The 16,108-nt window shown below is 36.5% G+C and overlaps 1 protein-coding gene across 1 annotated transcript in view; it reads left to right on the top strand.

Annotated features, from left to right (window-relative positions):
• Window positions 1–8,250, top strand: part of TMTC2 (transmembrane O-mannosyltransferase targeting cadherins 2) — an 847,045-nt gene extending 838,795 nt beyond the window's left edge. The window contains exon 16 of the transcript XR_004351770.1: window positions 7,160–8,250. The gene's annotated coding sequence lies outside the window, so the exon portion shown is untranslated. The remainder of the gene's footprint in view (window positions 1–7,159) is intronic.
• Window positions 8,251–16,108: the final 7,858 nt, after the last annotated feature.

Raw genomic sequence — 16,108 nt, 5'->3', positions numbered from 1 at the left:
CTAAAGATTGTCATACTGAGTGAAGTTGGTCAGAGAAAGACAAGTATCATATGGTATCTCTTATATGTTGAATCTAAAAATATGAACCTATTGACAAAACAGCAATTGAGTCACAAATGTAGAAAACAAACTTGTGGTTACCAAAGGGGAAGTGGGGGGAGGGATAAATTGGGAGATTGGGATTGACATATACATACTACTATATATAAAATAGATAACTAATAAGAACCTACTGTATAGCACAGGGAACTCTACTCAATACTCTGTAATGACCTATAATGGGAATAGAATCTAAAAAAGAGTGGATATATGTGTAACTGATTCACTTTGCTGTGTAGCAGAAACTAACAACACTGTAAATCAACTCTACTTCAATAAAAATTAATTTAAAAGTATCTTTATCACAAGAAAAAAATTGTAACTATGTATGGGGACAAATGTCAACTAGATTTATTGCGGGGATCATTTTGCAGCTTATACAAATATCAAATCCTTATGTCATACACCTGAAACTAATATAATGGTTTATGTCAATTATACCTCAATAATAAAAATATTTGAAAAGTTAAAAATTAGAAAAAATTTTTAAAAATTTATAAGCCAGTTATTAACTGTTAGTGCCTTGAAATTAGCCATGGTGGGAAGTTTATGCCTCAAAAATCAGCAAACACTATAAATTAGGAATTTTTTTTCCCCCAGAAAACTAGCCTACCAGTACACCATGACCCATTCTCTTCCTTTTAAATATACATACAGACATATATGTACATATACATATATATGTGTGTGTATATATATATATATATCACCTTATTTCTTGTAAGCAATAGCCATTGAATAATCTGATCATTCTCCTTTCCACAGACAGTTATTCTGGTAAATTGCCATAGGTCTCTCTGGGGAAATGTGAAAGTGATCAGTATTGCCTAAACTTGCTGGGTGTTGTAGGATTCTTCCTCAAGAGAACACAGCCGCCGCTTTGATTGGCTCTAAGATTGAGAACTGAGACAACTGTAAAGACTAGGGAAGGGTTTCATTACTTTCCATTGTAGTAAACTATATCATCTCTCTGTTCCTGCATTGTTGATATTTTTTGTATTTTTTAAATTATTACATAGTTTTTTTTTTTTTTTTTTTTTTTTTTTTTATGGGTTACGCGGGCCTCTCACTGCTGTGGCCCCTCCCGTTGCGGAGGACAGGCTCCGGACGCGCAGGCCCAGCGGCCATGGCTCACGGGCCCAGCCGCTCCGCGGCATGTGGGATCCTCCCAGACCGGGGCACGAACCCGTGTCCCCTGCATCGGCAGGCAGACTCTCAACCACTGCGCCACCAGGGAAGCCCCCCATAGTTTTTAAAATTAAGAAAAAGTTGCAAGGATAGTACAAAGCTCTCTTATTTGCCTTTTACTCAGATTCACCAATTGTTTATATTTTGCTCTCACTGCATTTTTTTTTTCTCTCTCCATGTGTGTTGAAGTTTTGTCTGAATTATCTAAATTGGAGATAAAACATTTACATTAAAGTGGGTGCATTAAGTGTTTATTTCTTAAGAACAAGGACATTCTCTTAATAGCGATAACGCAACTATCAAAATAAAAATTGACAGTAATATAATTCTGCTATTAAATCGACACCATATGCAGATTCCATCTCCATAATGTGGTATCAATAATGTTTTTCATATATAGCTGTTATATCTTCCAGTCCAGGATCTAATGCAAGAACATACACTGCCTTTAGTATCCTTTCTCCTTAGTCTCCATTACTGTGAAAGAGTTCCACAGGCTTTGTCATTTTTGAATTTGATTTTTGTGAAAAGTAGAGGGCAATTATTTTGTAGAATGTCCTTCAATTTGGATTTTTCTAATATTTCCTCATGATTAGACTTAGATTATGTATTTGGGACATGAATATGACAGAAGAGGGGTGGAATATTTCTCATGACATTATGTCAGGAAATGCATGGTATTAATTTGCTCCAGTATAGTAAATTTGATAATGTGGTTAAGGTGGCATCTGCCTATAAGCGTTTCTCCACTATAAAATTCCACTTTCCTCCTTTGTTCTTAGGTAATGTGGGAGAGATATATACTTTGATTTTATGCAATTATTCTATCCTTCATTTAACTTTTACCCTCTTGTTTTAAGTATTCACTGATTATTTTCTCACAGCATCAACTTTTTCTATACTTTTTATTTGGCATTCAACCTCAGTAAAAGAAACACATTCATGCATGCATGTAAGTCAGTATGGACTTATGGACCGTTGTTTCTTGAATGAGTTAAAATCTATTGTTATTATTTTTTGATGTTCCTAGAGTGACCAGTATGAGTCCCTCAAGATAATCCCTGTGTCCTTTTTTTTTTTTTTTTTTTTTTTTTTTTGCGGTACGCGGGGCTCTCACTGTTGTGGCCTCTCCCATTGCGGAGCACAGACTCCGGACGTGCAGGCTCAACGGCCATGGCTCACGGGCCCAGCCGCTATGCGGCATGTGGGATCTTCCCGGACTGGGGCATGAACCCGTGTCCCCTGCATCGGCAGGCAGACTCTCAACCACTGCGCCACCAGGGAAGCCCCCTGTGTCCTTTTGACATGTCCCATCATTCTTAAAATAAGAAAATAAGAGCATTTTCTTATTTTCTAGCATGACAAAATATTCCAGTCTCATGTACCTTCCCTTTCTCAGCCCTAAAATCAGTCTTTTCTTCTAAGGAGCCTAGGGTTCCTTTTAGTGGAGAATTGTATTTAGAAAAAAATATTTGACCTGTAGATGTTCTTATTGTTATATAATTTCTTATAGACCTTTTCAACAGATGGCGCAAGGAAAAAAAAAAGTTACCCAACCCCCTGCCCCATGTATGGTATTTCCTTAGGCCATGCTGAGACGTGCCCCCAGTTATTGCTCTAGAAACAAGGAAAGGTAAGGTTTTAAGAATGGCAAGCATCATCTTTCAAGGTGCCTGCCTTAGTTGAGGACCTTGCACATTCTTAATTTTGAACAAATCAGCTTCTTTGTTGTAGTAGGCTAATTAAAAAAAAAAGCTGCAATGAGTTCATAATGACCTAAAGAATTTAAAATTGACTATTTTTCTCTCTGGAATGAGAGGCTCTAAAAGATATTTTCTACCAGTATTTGAAATCAGAATTTCACAATTATTAGAAATGACAAAAATGACCCTGAAAATTATCTTATTTTACAAATAAGTATACTAAGACAAAAAAGTTATTTGTTTACAATCTTGGGACTATGAGTAGTAGAATCCAAAGCAGATTACTTTGTTTAGCCTCATGGTTATTTGTTTAGTATATTTTCTCTTCATAGTGGCCGTTGTATGTTACATACTGAACGAGTGCATGACTGTTTCAGAGAAACATTATTTCCTTTGTACATAAACGTAACCTTTTCTGCTCCAAATATTAAGTGTTTGATTGTAAAGTCACATATCCTAACTCTGGGTGGAATTGGATGTCTATATGACACACATCATCTGGTTACGAAAGGAAAATGCAGTTGGCAAGTAGATTGCTGGTTCATGGCTATATAGATATAAATATTATGAATGAGGTAAAGTTTTATTTTGAGGTTATTTTGGTCTCCTACATGTTTGCTGCTTTCAATCTGCACTGCATTTTAATGTCATCAGGCAATCTTCTACCTCCTCTCCAGAAAAATTGATGGCAATATATTTGTAGTGAAACCTCCAGAGCCAATTTTATTCTTCACACCCACATGTTCTCTTTCCACAGTTACTCTATAAATCTTTGTTTTCCTTGTTTATTTAGAGCTCTCTGACACCACGCTTCAGTGACTTCTTTAGCTTTCTTTCTATTTGGTAATAGTTTTTGACAGTGGCTCTCTAAGGACCATGTGAGTATCTGGGAAATGTAATGTCTCTGGAGCAGCACAAACTTTGCTTTATAAAAAAAGATTTCTAGTAGCAGAGTTAATTGACTCAAATATCAGACCTGGGCTGTATATTTAAAAATAAAGCCTATATATATATATATATATATATATATATATATATATATAGGCTTTATTTTAAAATATACATATGTATACATACATATCCATATTTTAATATATATTTATATATATATGAATGTGGAATGATGTTAAGTTAGGGTCAGTGTATATAGTGAGTTCAAGCTTGTAAAGAATCTGTATTTTACATACACTATATAAGGATGTAATTACTTCACCCAGACTTTGAATGTTAGGGATGTAAGCTGATATCATAGAATGATAAATGGGATATTTCTTGTTCCTTCTTAATAGACAAATGGGGCCCCAGCTAAAAACAGAGGCTTTCTAAAGAGACCAACAAACAACTGGAGACATAACTACTTTTTAGGATTTGTTAAGAGGCTGTACAATGAACCCTGACACACTCAACTATTAGCCAAATCCCCTCCCTTACTCTGACCATTCCTTGCCAGTTGCAGAGAAAAGGAGGAATGAAAGTATAGATTGTATTCCTGCTCCTACTTCAAACTCCTTAAGCCATGAGTCTTGCCTAAGGTGGAGAACAGAATGGTGTGTATTTGTGCGTGGTAAATTGGAAACATTTTTTTATTGAAATATAGTTGATTTACAATGATGTGTTAATTTCTGCTATATAGTGAAGTGACTCAGTTATACATATTCATACATTCTTTTACATTCTTTTCCATTATGGTTTATCGCAGGATATTGAATATAGTTCCCCGTGCTATACAGTAGGACCTTGCTGTATATCCACATGTCCTTTTACCACTAAATCCTTCCACTTTTATGCCTTAAGAATAAAAACATTCCCTTACATAATGACTGAATAATTATCAAGATCAGGATATTTAATATTTTACATAATTCTCTAATACAGTGTGTATGCATGTCTGTGTGTATACACACATATATATGTCAGTATCTTGTGAAATACCTCAACATGAATTTGTCTGATGTTTATGATCAGTTTCAGCTATTACATTTTTGTCAGGAATATCACAGAAGGGATATTGTGTCCTACTCAAGGCATCATGTAAAAGGCATGTGATATTAATTTGATCATATGGTTAAAGGTTATCTGCAAAGTTTTATCTACTATGAAGTCACTATATTTCCTTTTCCCCTTCATAATTATTAAGTACTTTGTGAGGAGATACTTTGAAACTATGTAAATACCATTTTTCTTAGCAAAATTATACTCAATCATTTTAGCATTCATTGATTTTCTAATTCCATCATTTCTATTGTTTTTTTTTATTTCTATTGTTTTTTAATTTGTAGGTATGAATTTATTTACTTCAAGCATACTAGTTAACAACCGTTTACAAATTTGGGAAAGAAAATCAGTTCTAATCTTTCATTTAACAAACAACGCTTACTTACTGAGCCCTACTGTATACAGAGTGCTGAAATGAACCAACTAACTGCTGATGAGATCATTTTTAATTCATGTATCTATTTAACAAATTTTATTTTGTGTGTCAGGCACTGGGAATCCAATGGTGAATAAAAACCAGACATGATTCTGTCCTTTGGAGTTTACTGTCTACTGAAGGAAACAGTTACTAAAGGAACGGTCATAGACATAAATATAGAGCTACTTTTAAGTGAGAATGATACAGTACAGATGCCTGGTGCTAGGAGGATAAAATAGTAGAGGGACCGACTTTGTATTGGCAAAAATCCTTCCCTGCTGAAAGGATGACTGACCTGAAATGTGAAGGATAAGGGGCATTAACTCTGGGTAGAAGGGGAAAGAGGATTTCAGGCAGGTGCAAAGGCCCTGCAGTTGGAGTGAGCGTAGTGCTTTCAGAGAATTGAAAGGACAATGTTTTTGACCTAGAGGACAAAGGCAAGTGGATGTGTGTGATAAACCTCTAAATTCCTTCTCTTGTAATACTTCAAGCTGCCTTTTATTTAGTTTTGCTTTCATTTGTCCATTTATTCATTCTTTGATTCATTCAGGCATTCAACAAACCACTTTGTCTCCCACTGCCAATGGCTAACTGCTTCTATGCAACTTTGTACATAAAAATAATTGCTGCTGTTTATTGAACATCTCTGTGCCAGGGATTTAGTTCTTAGTGTAGTATAGGCAACCCTACATGATAATTAAAATAATGCCAACTTCACAGATAAAGAAACACACAGATTAAGAAACTCACTCCTTTTTCTGTGTTTTCTACCTTTTGAGTAGTACTCACTGTCCAAACCAGAAAACCAGAACACCTTTCCCTCTACCGTTCATCTAGTCAGATGCCAAGTCCTGTAAATTCCAGCTGCCTAACAGCCATAAATCTGTCCCCATCTACCCATTCACACTGCCACTAGTTCAACTTGGGCCATTATCATCTCTCAGCAATATTCCTGCAGTAGCTTCTTTGCGAATCTTCTGTGCTTCACGTTGACATGAATATGATCATTCTAAAGCACAGATCTGATCATGCCAATGTACTGCTTAAAGTACTTGAGTGGGTCTCCATGACTCTTAAAGGAAAAAAAATCCAAGACCCTTAACTCAGCCTATAGGACCCTTTAGGCTACTACCTACTTCTTTACCTTCATTTCATCCAGTCAGACTTCACAGTCTACACTGGAAGCCTCAATGAGCTTCTCAAGGTTTCCCACCTTGCCAAGTATTCTTTTGCCTCTAGCCCATCACTTCCTCTGTTATTATTTGTGAACAGTCTACTTCAAGGAACGACCCTTCCTTCCTTCCTTCCTTCCTGTCTGCATGGCTTCATGGATTCTTGTTTTATTCAATGGGTTTTAGTTCCTTATTGTTATTTACATATTTTGATGTTCAAAATATCCTAGATTGTCCAATTTAAATGCCTTAAAGCTAGCATTTATATACTTTTCATATGTTCCCATCATTATTTAGTCATTTTATTCACTTATGGCATAATAAAGTGTTCCAGGAAAGATTCACTTTTCCTGTACTTAGACTGAGTCTATTTTCCAAGAGCTCTGTTTCCCTTTATTGGAAAATGACTGTTGGAAACCAAGATCTGGGTTCTGAATATGCCCATTGTTATTGGTATGTCACTGTTTTATACCCTCTCAGTGGACAAGCTGAGGAAAATTCTTCAATAATGTTCTCCCTGATTCTTTTGTTTTGTTTTTTTGCGGTATGTGGGCCTCTCACTGTTGTGGCCTCTCCCGTTGCAGCACAGGCTCCGGACGCGCAGGCTCAGCGGCCATGGATCACGGGCCCGGCCGCTCCGTGGCATGTGGGATCCTCCCGGACTGGGGCACAAACCCGTGTCCCCTGCATCGGCAGGCGGACTCTCAACCACTGCGCCACCAGGAAAGCCCTGACTCCTCTTATTTTTAATGGATTTACTTATTTGCTCAAACCTATATGATATACAAAAAGTAGTCTGAGAATTGATAACCCATGCCATTGTTAAAAACAAACTTACTAATTAAAAAATTGTTTGCAGTTCTTTTTTTATAATAAAATTTACATATAGTGAAATGTTCAAATTTTAAATGTATACTTTTTTAAAATTTTTGACAAATGCATACACCGATGTAACCCACATCTCTATCAAGACATAGAATATTTCCATACCCTATAAGGTTCCCTTCAGCCTCTTCCCACAGGAAATAAATCAGAAATAATATTAGAATTTTAATTTTAATTAGAATTTTAATTTTAATGCATTTTAATAACTAGAGTAATTGAAAAAATAAGATTTTTTCCAAAGATATAATTTACAGATAAAGTGTTTTTTGTTCATTTGTTTGATAGCACATGATTAACAATTTATTGGAAAATATTTTGTTTACTACATTACTGAAGAATATGCCATTACACAAGTTTTAACTTCAATAACTCTAATTTTCTTTCTTTACAGATGAAACTACTGAAGCTAAGAGAGAATCTAGGCTTATCCCAGTTTACAAAGTTGCTTTGTACTATCTAAGGATTAAAAGTTATATATTTCCACATATAACTTGAAAACTGTTTTTGTATCCTTCTCAAACAGAAGTCTAGTTCAACTCCAGTTTTAAAAAACAAAACAGAATGCAGGTCATCAGTTCAACCTTATGACTTTCTAACAAGCTCCAACAAAATCTCATTCATAGCATACCACTGGACACACAGAGTAAGATAAAAACTTGCAGCACAAAAAGCCCAGATTGACAGATAATTTAATGAGAGAATTTGAAAGAAATTGACATACATTATAAAGCAGATTAGATTTATTAACAATAAAATCTGCTTATGCTACAACACAAGATGAAGCTTGGGTTTGCTTCATGAAACAGAATGTGGTAGGTGTTGCCAATTGATTACCAATTCTTCACTCCCTCTCTATAATAGAATTAATTGACGCATGTTCCTATTTGACTTTGCAGTAGGTTGCTCTCACTAGAATGGGCAAAGTATCTTTTTCTGCCCCATTTATTTTGAACTTCACCATGTAACGTGCCTTGGCCAATGAAATATGGACAGTTATGACAGTGTGCCACTTTTAAACCAAGATATTATATAGTATACTGTTTCTACTTGTTCCTTTTACACTTCTATCAGTCCCCATGAGAAAGACATGTCCTAGAAACAAGGATGGTGGGGGACACATGGAACAGACCTGAAGCAGCACCACCCAGCTGACCAATGAACCAAGAAGCAAGCAAATTACATGTTACTTTAAGCCACTGAGATACTGAGGTTGTTTGTTTCATAGCAAAAACAGATTAATGTACAGAGATTGCCTGGAAAAAATGCATATGGTTGGGAGTCAATTTCTAACTCAGGAACACAAAGTGTTTCTTTCTATTCCTCAACAACTGTTTGGTGATGATGGTACACCCTCTACACTGTTATTTTCAGCTCTCATGGAAATGATTGCTGCACACATGCAGAGTCTTCAAATTAAAAAAAATAATGAAAAACTTCTTGGTTTGAAGTGACAATTGCTAAGTGATGGGATGGACCCCTGGGTAGTTCAGTTGTAGATCTGAAAAAGGGCCACCATACAAATGTAGACTGAGATCAAGAAAAATTTCTCCATTCTTTCTGTTGGCAAACACTGAGCCTTGACTGATGATGAGTAAGAAGAAAAGCAACACAAAACAACATAGGGCCCATGAGCAAAAAGTGCCATGGGTATGAGGAAGGATATTGGACAAAGCACTCAGTAATCTAAAAGGAAAAAAAAATCCTCAGAATATAATCTACTGCTGAATAGAAAATAATTTCTATTTGATGAACTGCATAGTATGAAAAAGTAGGAAAGGAGAAGAAGAAATTCACAAGCAGGAAGGAGGGTAATAAAAGAAATAACACTACAGAATTAGATAAAAAGACAACAATATATATTTAGATAAACAGCAAAGTAAAAATTAGAATAAATAATATTTAGTGCTATGATGGTATTGATATTTTTTGAAAGCATGTGCCACAATTTAAAGTTTTCATATTATTGAATATTGTTTCCAATTTTTGAAATTATAAGGATTTTATTTAAAGTATATTAATATTTATATTTTAGATGATCATTTATTTATGAAGTTAAAAAATATTTTGGATATTTTTAGATGGCTATAACCTTTTATATGTATAACTCTGGAAAACAGTATTAGAATAGCACCCTTGAAGCTCTTTCATCTAATGATAAATAAGATTTTGATTAACTTTTTGATGAATAAAATATTTTTATTCTGATTATTTCCTAAGATTATATTCCAGAAATTGGATATCTTGGCCAAAGTTTCTTAAGTTTAGAGATGCTTTTTGACTTCAAAAAGTTTACTCATGTTCCTCATAATATCCTGCCTCCCTCTCAGATACTGACAAATTACTCTTTGCAATGGTTCTGCTAATTTCCATTCCCATACACAATGCAATTTGTTAGGCTTTAGCCAGCACTGAGAATTTTAACTGTTTAAACTCTAGGAATTTGATAGGATTATAGTAATGCAGGGACCTTTTCTGGAACTCCTGAGAATGAGAAGCTCGCTTTCTTATACTGTGGAGCAAGGAGGCCATATAAGCATACAGTAGCCAGGGTCCCCAATGGGGGGCAAAATAAATCTAGCACAGAGAAGAGACATGTTTGAGGAAAATCTAAATTCTGATGACATCACCTGAATTCTAATATTTTCATATTACTTTGAACAGTATCTTGGATTATTTTATTTATATGTCAGTGAATTCCTTTTTTTTTTTGTGCTTAAAATAATTTGAGTTGGATTTCTGTAGTGTACAACAGAATAATGTATCCTAACACATAGGCAAATTGTTATTTTTTGTATATTCAATTTGAATATTTTTTCAACTTGTGATAACACTGTCAGTTATGCTAAATATGCTCAATTATACATTTGCAGTCTAAGCTTTTCAGAGTTTTGATCACAGATAGCCTTTTTTGTTTTTGTTTTGTTTTGTTTCTGCAGTACACAGGCCTCTCACTGTTGTGGCCTCTCCTGTTGCGGAGCACAGGCTCCGGATGCGCAGGCTCAGTGGCCATGGCTCACAGTCCCAGCCGCTCTGTGGCATGTGGGAACTTCCCGGGCCGGGACATGAACCCGCGTCCCCTGCATCGGCAGGCGGACTCTCAACCACTGTGCCACCAGGGAAGCCCACAGATAGCCTTTCAAAACCCCTTGAATGTGATTGGTTCAAGATGGCGGAGTAGAAGGAGGTGCTGTCACTCCCTCTTGCGAGAACACTGGAATCACAACTAACTGCTGAACAATCATTGACAAGAAGGCACTGGAACTCACCAAAAAAGATATCCCACATCCAAAGACAAAGGAGAAGCCACAATGAGATGGTAGGAGGGGTGCAATCACAATAAAATCAAATCCCATAATTGCTGGGTGGGTAACTCAAAAACTGGAGAACACTTATACCACAGAAGTCCACCCACTGGAGTGAAGGTTCTGAGCCCCACGTCAGGCTTCCAAACCTGGGGGTGTGGCAATGGGAGGAGGAATTCCTAGAGAATCAGACTTTGAAGGCTAGTGGGATTTGATTGCAGGACTCTGACAGGACTGGGGGAAAAAGAGACTCCACTCTTGGAGGGCTCACACAAAGCACTGTGCACATCGGGACCCAGGGGAAGGAGCAGTGACCCCATAGACACTGAACCAGACCTACCTGCTAGTGTTGGAGGGACTCCTGCAGAGATGGGGGGTGGCTCTGTCTCACCATAAGGACAAGTACACTGGCAGCAGAAGTTCTGGGAAGTACTCCTTAGCGTGAGCCCTCCCAGAGTCTGCCATTAGCCCCACCAAAGAGCCTGGGTAAGCTCCAGTGTTGGGTTACCTCAGGCCAAACAACCAACAGGGAGAGGAGCCAGCCCCACCCATCAGCAGACAAGCAGATTAAAGTTTTACTGAGCTCTGCCCACCAGAGCAACAGCCAACTCTACCCACCACAAGTCCCTCCCATCAGGAAACTTCCACAAGCCTCTTAGATAGCCTCATCCACCAGAGGGCAGACAACAGAAGCAAGAAGAACTACAGTCCTGCAGCCTGTGGAACAAAAACCACATTCACAGAAAGATGAAAAGACAGAGGGCTATGTACCAGATGAAGGAACAAGATAAAATCCCAGAAAAACAACTAAATGAAGTGGAGATAGGCAAACTTCCAGAAAAAGAATTCAGAATAATGATAGTGAAGGTGATCCAGGACCTCGGAAAAAGAATGGAGGCAAAGAGCAAGAAGATGCAAGAAATGTTTAACAAAGATCTAGAATAATTAAAGAACAAACAAACAGAGATGAACAATACAATAACTGAAATGAAAACTACACTAGAAGGAATCAATAGCAGAATAACTGAGGCAGAAGAATGGAAAAGTGACCTGGAAGACAGAATGGTGGAATTCACTGCCACAGAACAGAATAAAGAAAAAAGAGTGAAAAGAAATGAAGACAGCCTAAGAGACCGCTGGGACAACATTAAACACAACAACATTCTCATTATAGGGGTCGCAGAAGCAGAAGAGAGAGAGAAAGGACCCAAGAAAATATTTGAAGGGATTATAGTCAAAAACGTCCCTAAGATGGGAAAGGAAGTAGCCACCCAAGTCCAGGAAGCACAGAGAGCCCCATACAGGATAAACACAAGGAGAAACACTCCGAGACACATAGTAATCAAATTGGCAAAAATTAAAGACAAAGAAAAATTATTGAAAGCAGCAAGGGAAAAATGACAAATAACATAAAAGGGAATTCCCATAAGGTTAACAGCTGATTTCTCAACGGAAACTCTACAAGTCAGAAGGGAGTGGCATGATCTACTTAAAGTGATGAAAGGAAAGGACCTACAACCAAGATTACTCTACCCAGCAAGGATCTCATTCATATTTGATGGAGAAATCAAAACTTTTACAGACAAGCAAAAGCTAAAAGAATTCAGCACCACCAAACCAGCTCTACAACAAATGCTAAAGGAACTTCTCTAAGTGGGAAACACAAGAGAAGAAAAGGACCTACAAAAACAAACCCAAAACAATTAAGAAAATGGTAATAGGAACATACATATCAATAATTACCTTAAACGTGAATGGATTAAATGCTCCAACCAAAAGACACAGGTTGCTGAATGGATACAAAAACAAGACACATATATACGCTGTCTACAAGAGACCCACTTCAGACCTAGGGACACACACAGACTGAAAGTGAGGGGATGGAAAAAGATATTCCATGCAAATGGAAATCAAAAAAAAGCTGGAGTAGCAATTCTCATATCAGATAAAATAGACTTTAAAATAAAGAATGTTACAAGAGACAAGAAAGGACATTACATAATGATCAATCCATCCAAAAGATAATCCAAGAAGAAGCTATAACAATTATAAATATATATGCACCCAACATAGGAGCACCACAATACATAAGGCAACTGCTAACAGCTGTAAAAGGGGAAATCGACAGTAACACAATAATAGTGGGGGACTTTAACACCTCACACCAACGGACAGAACATCCAAACAGAAAATTAATATGGAAGCAAAAGCTTTAAATGACACAATACACCACATAGATTTAATTGATATTTATAGGACATTCCATCCAAAAACAGCATATTACACTTTTTTCTCAAGTGTGCATGGAACATTCTCCAGGATAGATAACATCTTGGGTCACAAATCAAGCCTCAGTAAATTTAAGAAAATTGAAATCATATCAAGCATCTTTTCTAACCAAAATGCTATGAGATTAGAAATCAATTACAGGGAAAAAAATGTAAAAAACACAAACACAGGGAGGCTAAACAACACGTTACTAAATAACCAAGAGATCACTGAAGAAATCAAAGAGGAAATCAAAAAATACCTAGAGACAAGTGACAATGAAAACACAATGATCCAAAACCTATGGGATGCAGCAAAAGCAGTTTTAAGAGGGAATTTTATAGCTATACCAGCCTACCCCAAGAAACAAGAAAAATCTCAAAAAAAAATCTAACCTTACACCTAAAGGAACTAGAGAAAGAAGAACAAACAAAACCCAAAGTTAGCAGAACGAAAGTAATCATAAAGATCAGATCAGAAATAAATGAAGTAGAAACAAAGAACAATAGCAAGGATCAGTAAAACTAAAAGCTGGTTCTTTGAGAAGATAAACAAAATTGGTAAACAATTAGCCAGACTCATCAAGAAAAAGAGGGAGAGGACTGAAATCAATAAAATTAGAAATGAAAAAGGAGAAGTAACAACAGACACTGCAGAAATACAAAGCATCCTAAGAGACTACTACAAGCAACTCTATGCCAATGAAATGGACAACCTGGAAGAAATGGACAAATTCTTCAAAAGGTATAACCTTCCAAGACTGAACCAGGAAGAAACAGAAAATATGAACAGACCAATCACAAGTAATGAAATTGAAACTGTGGTTAAAAATCTTTCAACAGACAAAAGTTCAGGACCAGATGGCTTCACAGTTCAATTCTATCAAACATTTAGAGAAGAGCTAACACATATCCTTCTCAGACTCTTTCAAAAAATTGCAGGGAAGGAACACTCCCAAACTCATTCTATGAGGCTACCATCACCCTGATACCAAAACCAGACAAAGATACTATTAAAAAAAAGAAAATTACAGACCAATATCACTGATGAATATAGATGCAAAAATCTCAACAAAATACTAGCAAACAGAATCCAACAACACATTAAAAGGATCATACACCATGATCTAGTGGGATTTAACCTAGTGATTCAAGTATTCTTCAATATATGCAAATCAATCAGTGTGATACACCATATTAACAAATTGAAGAATAAAAACCATATGATCATCTCAATAGATGCAGAAAAAGCTTTTGAGAAAATTCAACATCCATTTATGATAAAAACTCTGCATAAAATGGGCATAGAGGGAACCTACCTCCACATAATAAAGGCCATATACAACAAACCCACAGCAAACATCATTCACAATGGTGAAAAACTGAAAGCATTTCCTCTAAGATCAGGAGCAAGACAAGGATGTCCACTCTCACCACGATTATTCAACATAGTTTTGCAAGTTCTAGCCACAGCAATCAGAGAAGAAAAAGAAATAAAAGGAATCCAAATTGGAAAAGAATTAAAACTGTCACTGTTTGCAGATAACATGATACTATACATAGAGAATCCTAAAGATGCCATCAGAAAACTACTAGAGCTAATCAATGAATTTGGTAACGTTGCAGGATACAAAACTAATGCACAGAAATCTCTGGCATTCCTATACACTAATGATGAAAAATCTGAAACAGAAATTAAGGAAACACTCCCATTTACCATTGCAACAAAAAGAATAAAATACCTAGGAATAAACCTACCAAGGGAGACAAAAGCCCTGTATGCAGAAAACTGTAAGACACTGATAAAAGAAATTAACAATGATACCAACAGATGGAGACATATACCATGTTCCTGGACTGGAAGACTCAATATTGTGCAAATGACTATACCAGCCAAAGCAATCTACAGATTCAATGCAATCCCTATCGAATTACCAATTGCATGTTTTACGGAACTAGAACAAAAAATCTTAAAATTTGTATGGAGACACAAAAGACCCCAAATAGCCAAAGAGGTCTTGAGGGAAAAAAGGAGCTGGAGGAATCAGACTCCTTGACTTCAGACTGTACTACAAAGCTACAGTAATCAAAACAATATGGTACTGGCACAAAAACAGAAATACAGATCAATGGAAAAAGATAGAAAGCCCAGAGATAAACCCACGCATCTATGGTCAACTAATCTATGACAAAAGAGGCAAGGATATACAATGGAGAAAAGACAGTGTCTTCAATAAGTGGTGCTGGGAAAACTGGAGAGCTACACGTAAAAGAATGAAATTAGAACACTCCCTAACACCATACACAAAAATAAAGTCAAAATGGATTAGAGACCTAAATGTAAGACTGGACACTATAAAACTCTTAGAGGAAAACATAGGAAGAACACTCTTTAACATAAATCACAGCAAGATCTTTTTTGATCCACCTCCTAAAGTAATGGAAATAAAAACAAACATAAACAAATGGGACCTAATGAAACTTAAAAGCTTTTGCAAAGCAAAGGAAACCATAAACAAGACAAGAAGACAACCCTCAAAATGGGAGAAAATATTTGCAAATGAATCAACGGACAAAGGATTAATCTCCAAAATGTATAAACAGCTCATGCAACTCAAAAGTAAAAAACAAACAACCTAATCCCAAAATGGGCAGAAGACCTAAATAGAAATTTCTCCAAAGAAGACATACAGTTGGCCAAGAGGCACATGAGAAGCTGCTCAACATCACTAATTATTAGAGAAATGCAAATCAAAACTACAATGAGTTATCACCTCACATCAGTTAGAATGGGCATTATCAGAAAATCTACAAACAACAAATGCTGGAGAGGGTGTGGAGAAAAGGGAACCCTCTTGCACTGTTGGTGGGAATGTAAATTGGTACAGACACTATGGAGAGCAGTATGGGGGTTCCTTAAAAAACTAAAAATAGAATTACCATATGACCCAGCAATCCCACTACTGGGCATATACCCAGAGAAAACCATAACTCACAAAGACATATGCACCCCGATGTTCACTGCAGCACTATTTACGATAGCCAGGTAATGGAAGCAACCTAAGTGTCCATCAACAGA

Source organism: Phocoena sinus, chromosome 10 (assembly GCF_008692025.1).
Source record: "Phocoena sinus isolate mPhoSin1 chromosome 10, mPhoSin1.pri, whole genome shotgun sequence".
Taxonomy (NCBI): domain Eukaryota; kingdom Metazoa; phylum Chordata; class Mammalia; order Artiodactyla; family Phocoenidae; genus Phocoena; species Phocoena sinus.
Note: the sequence above shows the minus strand (reverse complement) of the source record. Positions and strands in the feature narration are given on the sequence as shown.